This window comes from Artibeus jamaicensis, unplaced genomic scaffold (assembly GCF_021234435.1).
Source record: "Artibeus jamaicensis isolate MK-2021 breed Jamaican fruit bat unplaced genomic scaffold, CSHL_Jam_final scaffold_625, whole genome shotgun sequence".
Classification (NCBI taxonomy): domain Eukaryota; kingdom Metazoa; phylum Chordata; class Mammalia; order Chiroptera; family Phyllostomidae; genus Artibeus; species Artibeus jamaicensis.
Genome location: NW_026522051.1, coordinates 161862 through 169505, shown reverse-complemented (window position 1 = coordinate 169505; position 7644 = coordinate 161862). Strand labels below are relative to the sequence as shown.

Sequence of the window (7644 nt, the reverse complement as noted above, 5' to 3'; positions counted from 1 at the left end):
ATTGGAGGTTTTAAACCAATGGTCTAGCCTCCACTCAAGCAGATGGGTGCAGACACTAGCCCGTGTGGCCAATCTGGAAGCCCTGCAGTCAAGGACTGGAGGATCGTCACCTCCAGTTAAGTGCTCCTCATTTCACTAATCCCTCTTAAGAGAAGTATCAGGCACTCCTCTGGGATTCACACAGTATCACCCACAGATTCATGACTTAGCATTTGAGAATATAGGTCAATGAGTGTTATGGGACTCTAGCCCTTTGGAAAAATAACCAAGTCCCCAAGAAACCTCTTTTTTTTTTGTCATTGACACTATGAGAGCTGTCTCCTATTTTCCCCCACTTTGCCACCCTCCACCCCCTGCCACCCACTCCCAGCCTCCTCCACATTGTTGTCTGTGCCCATGGCTATGCATATATGCTCCTTGGTTATAGGCTACTATACCTGAGAACCCCTGGAAAGATACATGCCTAACAGATGGACCAGGCAAGAAGAGGACTGCAGCACAGAGCTGGGCCTAAACGAGAGGACACAGGTGGTACTTTAAAACTGACTTTCCTACTCTGGAGGGCAGCATGATAAAAGGCACGTGTTATTTGAGAGCGGAGGGGCTGAACGACAAGGCTGCTAATGAACCCAGGCAGAGAGTCCGAGAGGGAGAGAAAATGAGATTCTTCATGATAGGGCAGAACTAGCCGTGTCCCATGACTCTGTGCTGGTGACAACATCTTTTGGTGTGGCTTGACCTTAGAATGCTTTGATACAAAATTTTGCAGAAACTGTGTTTCTCGGAATTTGATGCGGGGGAAAAAGGCTATTTCTGATATAGAAGAAAGAATGGAGAAGTCATGACTTAAAAAAAAAAAACAAACCCACCCCCTTTTTACTAAGCCCTTGGTGGTATCTGGGCAAATGGACCAAAAGCTGAGACGAGAAAGGATGCCTGTTGCTGGCCCTCTGGAGTCAGGAGAGCATGTTGGGCGAGGTCGTGTGTTCCGTGGCCAGAAGAAGGAGCAGAAACGCTGTGGCACCAGGACAACCTTGTGCCCACATTGTCTCTGAAGGACGTGGGAAAGAGCCGAGAGCTGAAACGTTCCTGCTAGCAACAAATGGCTTTGTTCAGATCCAGAACTTCATTTCCAGGTGGACGCTGCTTTTGTAAAGCAGGGTTTTCTGGGCCAATGTGTTCACCACAGTACACATTGATGGTATGCGCTAGGTGCTGGAGACATGACAGGGAATGTCGGGGGTCCCATCTTTTTTTATTTTTAAATATATTTTAAAATCATATTTTCAGCCCTGGCTGGTGTAGCTCAGTGGATTGAGCGCGGGCCTGCAAACCAGAGGATCACAGTTCGATTCTCAGTCAGGGCACATGCCTGGGTTGCAGGCCAGTTCCCAACAGGGGACGCATGAGAGGCAACCACACATCGATGTTTCTCTCCCTTTCTCCTTCCCTTCCCCTCTAAAGATAAATAAATAAAACCTTTAAAGAATCATATTTTCAATTACCACTTACCTTCAACGTGACTTTGCATTAGTTCCAGGTGTACAGCATGGTGGTCAGACAGTCACATCCTCTACACACCTGGTGTCCCCCTGGTGTTTCCCGTGGCCCCACTCCCTTGCCCTCCCGTCCCCTCTCTTCTCCTCTCCTGAGCAATGATATACATGGAGGAATGTTGTTGGCTGATAGTACCAACACCCTGGGGTCCAGAAGCAAATTCTAAATTCAAAGAATATTACACGTGGTCAGACCTTGTAGAATGGTTCTCTCTCCACCCAATGACCTGCTGATTGCTTTGTGATTATTGTTGGGTTTTTTGTTTTTTTTTACGAATGGAGAAAAGTTGCCTCACTCTACAGGTGTGGCTTTACCTGAGCAAGTGACTAACTGCTGGAAACTCACGCAGAGGCTTAAACAGGAACTGGGAGGATTACAAAGAGGCCTGTAGGTGTGAAAGGGAGTCTGTCGAAATTTCCTTTCCCTGCCGCTTCCCTGCTGCTTCCCTGCCGCTTCAGTCCTTGGACTCCGGGAGCTCTGAACTCAGCCCAGGGAGCACCTGTCCTTTCATCTTTAGGTTGCTGTGACCTCCAGGGCACTCTAGGGGTCGCTCCTTTGCCCCTGGAGGGCCCACCAGTGGTTTTCCAGACTCAACCCAAATGCACAGCCTGGGAACAGAAAGAACCAGTCATTCCAATGTACGTGCTGTTCACACCATTAGGACACCATCGCTCTAGCTCAGCTGGAATCGTTTGTGCACGTATCCCTCCTACCGAAATGCAAGCCTTTCCAGAGAAAGAGGCTTGTCTTATTTCCTTTCGAGAAACTCCACTCTTCTCCCGCATAGAATGGAACACAAGTTTGGTTCACTTTATGGAATAAGGAAATGAGTGAGTAATAACATTTGACTCATATTCAGTACTTCATGACTTCATGTACAATCACAATAGGCATCTGGGTGGTACTTTAAGAGCTTATGGGTTATGTTTAGATACATTGCTTTATTTAGCTCTCAGAATATTGTAAGTAAGACAGATATTTTAGCACCCCTATTCTTACAGGTGCCAATATTCAGAGTCAGGGTAAGAGAAGTCTCCGCTTCATACAAAATAATGGAATGGGGACACGAACCCAGATATGTTGGTTATAGGCACAGTGTTCATCCAACCACCCTTGGCACTCTGGAAGATAAAAGGAAGTATTTGAAGGAGGGCACTTGACTCTGAGATTCATTTCAGAATGGACAGGCCTGATGTCAATCCGGACCCACAAAAGATGACCTTGGCGCTTCCCAGGATAATCAGGCAGCTCCTTTTTGTTTGTCAAAGCAGCATAGAGTTTGGAAGGTAAGGACTCTTGAGCAGCTGTATTTGAGGCAACAAAGGGAAGGCCTGTGAAGAAGAGGACACGGAAAGAGAAAGACAATCCAGGTTGTCCTGGGAAGGCTATGGATGAGGAAGTTATTTGGTATTGATCACAGGCAATGAGACAATGAAACTAGGAAAAAGAAACAACAGTCATTCAGATTAGAAAGGAAGAAGTAAAATGATCTCTGTTCACAGATGAGATGGTCTTCAGAAAATCCTAAAGATCGTGCACACACACACAGCTATTAGATACAATCTGTGGATTCAGAAAAGCTCCAGATGCAACGTCAACACACAAAAATCAGTTGCTTTACTATATCCTAACAAGGAACAATTCAGAAATGAAATTAGGAAAACAGCTTTACTTACAATAGCATCAGAGTGAATAAAATATTTACGAATAAATTTAAGGAGGCAAAAAACTTTGTACACCAAAAACTATAAAACATTACTGGAAGAAGTTAAAGAACACATAAATAGGCCCTGGCTGGTGTAGCTCAGTGGATGGAGTGTGGGCCTGTGAACCACGTGATCGCAGTTCGTGGTTAAGTTTGAAACTTACTACAAAACTATAGCCATCAAGAGATCGATCTAAGATGGCGACTATGGAACCGGAAACCACCCCTACTCCTAATCCCCCACCTACAGAAGAAGAGAAAACAGAATCTAACCAGGAGGTTGCTAATCCAGAACACTATATTAAGCATCCTTTACAGAACAGATGGGTGCTCTGGTTTTTTTAAAGGGATAAAAGCAAAACTTGGCAAGCAAACCTTCGGCTGATCTCTGAGTTTGATACTGTTGAAGACTTTTGGGCTCTGTACAACCATATCCAGTTATCTAGTAATTTAATGCCTGGATGTGACTACTCACTTTTTAAGGATGGTATTAAGCCTATGTGGGAAGATGAGAAAAACAAACGAGGAGGACAATGGCTAATTACATTAAGCAAACAGCAGAGATGAAGTGACCTCGATCGCTTTTGGCTAGAGACACTGCTGTGCCTTATTGGAGAATCTTTTGATGACTACAGTGATGATGTATGTGGAGCTGTTGTTAATGTTAGAGCTAAAGGTGATAAGATAGCAATATGGACTACTGAATGTGAAAACAGAGATGCTGTTACATATATAGGGAGGGTATACAAGGAAAGGTTAGGACTTCCTCCAAAGATGACGATTGGTTATCAGCCCCATGCAGACACAGCTACTAAGAGCGGCTCCACCACTAAAAATAGGTTTGTTGTTTAAGAAGACACCTTCTGAGTATTCTCATAGGAGACTGCGTCAAGCCATCGAGATTTGGGAGTTGAACCAAAGCCTCTTCAAAAGCAGAGTGGACTGCATTTAAATTTGATTTCCATCTAAACATTGCAAAGATATGAGAAGTCTCATTCGCCTTTGTCTTGTACTTCTGTGTTTATTTTTATTTTTTTATTTTGGCTAGAATATTCACTTACCCAATCAAAGAATTAACAGTACACATCATCCCCAGAATCCAAAAATGTGTTTCTGGCCTACTGTGTAATAGCTTAGGAAAATTATCATTACAGACATTTTACCCATCCACAAAGTTCGAAAAGACCTTAACATTTCTATACCTTACAGGAAAAAAATTCTGTTTATGTTCCATTGTATGCAGGAGCATATTTTGCTGGTTTGAAAGAGTATGATGTTTCCTAGCGACTTTGTTTCTTTCTCTTTTTTTTTTGTCTTTTTTTTTTTTACAGCATTGTCTTTGCTGTGCTCTTGCTGATGGCTGCTAGATTTTAATTTATTTGGTTCCCTACTTGATAACATTAGTGATTCTGATTTCACTTTTTCATTTGTTTGCTTTGGGTTTTTTCCCTCATGTAACATTGGTAAATGATCCAGGAACATGACACAAAGGTGGAATAAACATTAATTTGGGGCATCCTTTGGTAATTTTTTGTTTTTTTATAACTAGAAAGCTTTGCTACAAATTTATGCATTTCATTCAAATCAGTGATCTATGTTTGTGTGATTTCCTAAACAATTGTGGATTATAAAAATGTAACATCGTAAGTACATTCCTAATTAGAATTAGTATGTCTGTTTTTGTATCTCTTTGCTGTATTTTAATACTTTGTATTACTTAGGTTATTTTGCTTTGGTTAAAAAATGGCTTAAATAGAAAAGCAATCCAATTCACATTAAGACAGTGTACAAAACTGTAAATAAAATGTGTACAGTGAATTGTCTTTAAAAATAAAAAAACTATAGCCATCAAAATCCTTTTTTAGAATAATTCGTGAAAGATTGGTACTGATTCTTTCATAAATGTATGGTAGAATTCACCAATGAAAGCATCTGGACTTGGGCTTTTATTTATGAAAAGTTTTCAAATGATTAATTCAGTCTATCTGTATAGTTTGACTCTGATATCCTATTTCTGTTCGAGTCCACTGTGGTAGTTTGGATCCTAGGAATGTTTTAATTTATCCTAAGTTGTAAAATGTTGTCTAGCACCCCCTCATAATCCTGTAAGTTTGCTAGTGAGGTCCCCTTTTTTAATTTCTTATATTACTTTTGTAATTGGAGTATTCTCTCTCATTTTCTTGATAGTGTAGCTAAAGGTTTGTCAATTTTATTGATCTTTTTTTAAAAATCCACTTTGCCTTTGATTTTTCTCTATTGTTTTTCTATTCTGTTTGTTATTTCTGTTCTAATTTTTATTATGTCCTTCATTCTGCTTCATATAGGTTTGGTTTGCTCATTTTTTTCCGAGTTTCTAAAGATAGGATATTGTATTATTAATTTGAGATCTTTATTTCTTAATATAGGCACTTACAGCTATAAATTTGCCTCTTAAAACTAATTTAGCTGTCCTTCATAAACTTTATTATACTGTGTTTTTATTTGAATTTATCTCAGTGTGTTTTCTAACTTTCATCATGATTTCCTCTTTGACTCATTGGTTACTTAAGAGTATGTTTAATTTCCACATATTATGAATTTCCCAAATTTCTTCTCACTGTTTACTGCTAATATAATTCAAATAATATGAAAGAAAATAATTTGTATCATTTTGAGCCATTTAAATTTACTGATCTTTATTTTATGGCCTAGCATATAATATATCCTAGCAAAAGTTTAATGTGTGCTTAAGAAAAAATGTGTATTTTGCTCATGTTGAGTGGAGCATTTTATAGCTGTCAGTGAAATCTAGTTGATTTGCTCAAGTCTTCTAATTCGTTGTTGACATTTTGGGATTAAACCCTCCAATATTTTGTTTAGTTCTACATTTTTTCTTTAATTCTGTCTGTTTTTGCTTTATTTATCTTGGGACTTTGTTGTTAGGTGCATATATGTTTATAATTAATGTCTTCCTGATGAATTGATGACTTTATCATTATAAAATATTTTTGTAACAATTTTTTGCCTTAAAAATCTTACTTTTCTGGTGTTGCTTGGCCACCCTGGCTCCTTTTTGTTACTTTCTGCTTTGTATATCATTTTCCATTATTTTAAATTTAAAGTGTGTTTCTTGTAGACAACATATAAATGGGTTATATTTCCTCCCATATCCTGCCAACCTGTGCCTTTTTATTGGAGTGTTTCATCTACTTACATTTACAAGGTAGGATTTAGGTCTGCCATTTTGCTGTTAAATGCATATTTTCTACTGTTCCAATTTTATTCCTTTGTTGCTTATGTTACTATTATATTTGTTTAAATATAGTTTATTGATTATGCTATTACAGTTGTTCCATTTTCACCCCTTTATTCCCCTCCACCCTACATACCTCCTCCAACCCCCATCCACCCACCCCCACTTTAGTTCATGTCCATGGGTCGTACATGTAAGTTCTGTGGCTTCTACATTTTCCTACACTATTCTGAACCTCCCCCTGTCTATTTTATACCATTTATGCTACTTATTCTCTGTACCTTTTCCCCCTCTCTTTACCTCCCACTCCCCCACTGATAACCCTCCATGTGATCCCTATTTCTGTGATTCTGTTCCTGTTCTAGTTGTTTGCTTAGTTTGTTTTTGGTTTTGTTTTTTTAGGTTTGGTTGTTAATAACTGTGAATTTGTTGTCAATTTACTGTTCATATTTTTATCTTCTTTCTCTTAGATAAGCCCCTTTAACATTTCATGTAATAAAGACAGGGTGATGATGAACTTGACCTTATCTGGGAAGCGTTTTATCTGCCCTTCCATTCTAAATGATAGCTTTGCTGGATAGAGTAATCTTGGATGTAGGTCCTTGCCTTTCATGACTGGGAATATTTCTTTCCAGCCCCTTCTTGCCTGCAAGGTTTCTTTTGAAAAATCAACTGACAGTCTCATAGGCACTCCTGTGTAGGTAACTGTCTCCTTTTCTCTTGCTGTTTTTATGATTCTCTCTTTATCTTTAATCTTGGCTGATATAATTATAATGTGCCTTGGTGTGTTCCTCCTTGGGTCCAACTTCTTTGGGACTTTCTGAGCTTCCTGGACTTCCTGGAAGTCTATTTCCTTTGCCAGATAGGAAAAGTTCTTCTTCATTATGTTTTCAAATAAGTTTTCAATGTCTTGCTCTTCCTCTTCTTCCTCTGGCACCTGTGATTCAGATGTTGGAACATTTAAAGATATCGTGGATGTTCCTAAACCTCTCCTCATTTTTCAAATTCTTGTTTCTTCATTTGTTCTGGTTGACTGTTTATTTCTTCCTTCTGCTCCAAACTGTTGATTTGAGTCCTGGTTTCCTTCCTGTCACTGTTGGTTCCCTGTACATTTTCCTTCATTTCACTTTTTATAGACTTCATTTTTTTC

At 39.3% G+C, this 7644-nt stretch overlaps 1 pseudogene; it reads left to right on the top strand.

Annotated features, from left to right (window-relative positions):
• Positions 1 to 3453: 3453 nt before the first annotated feature.
• Positions 3454 to 4517, top strand: LOC119065424 (eukaryotic translation initiation factor 4E-like; annotated as a pseudogene).
• The last annotated feature ends 3127 nt before the right edge of the window (positions 4518 to 7644 follow it).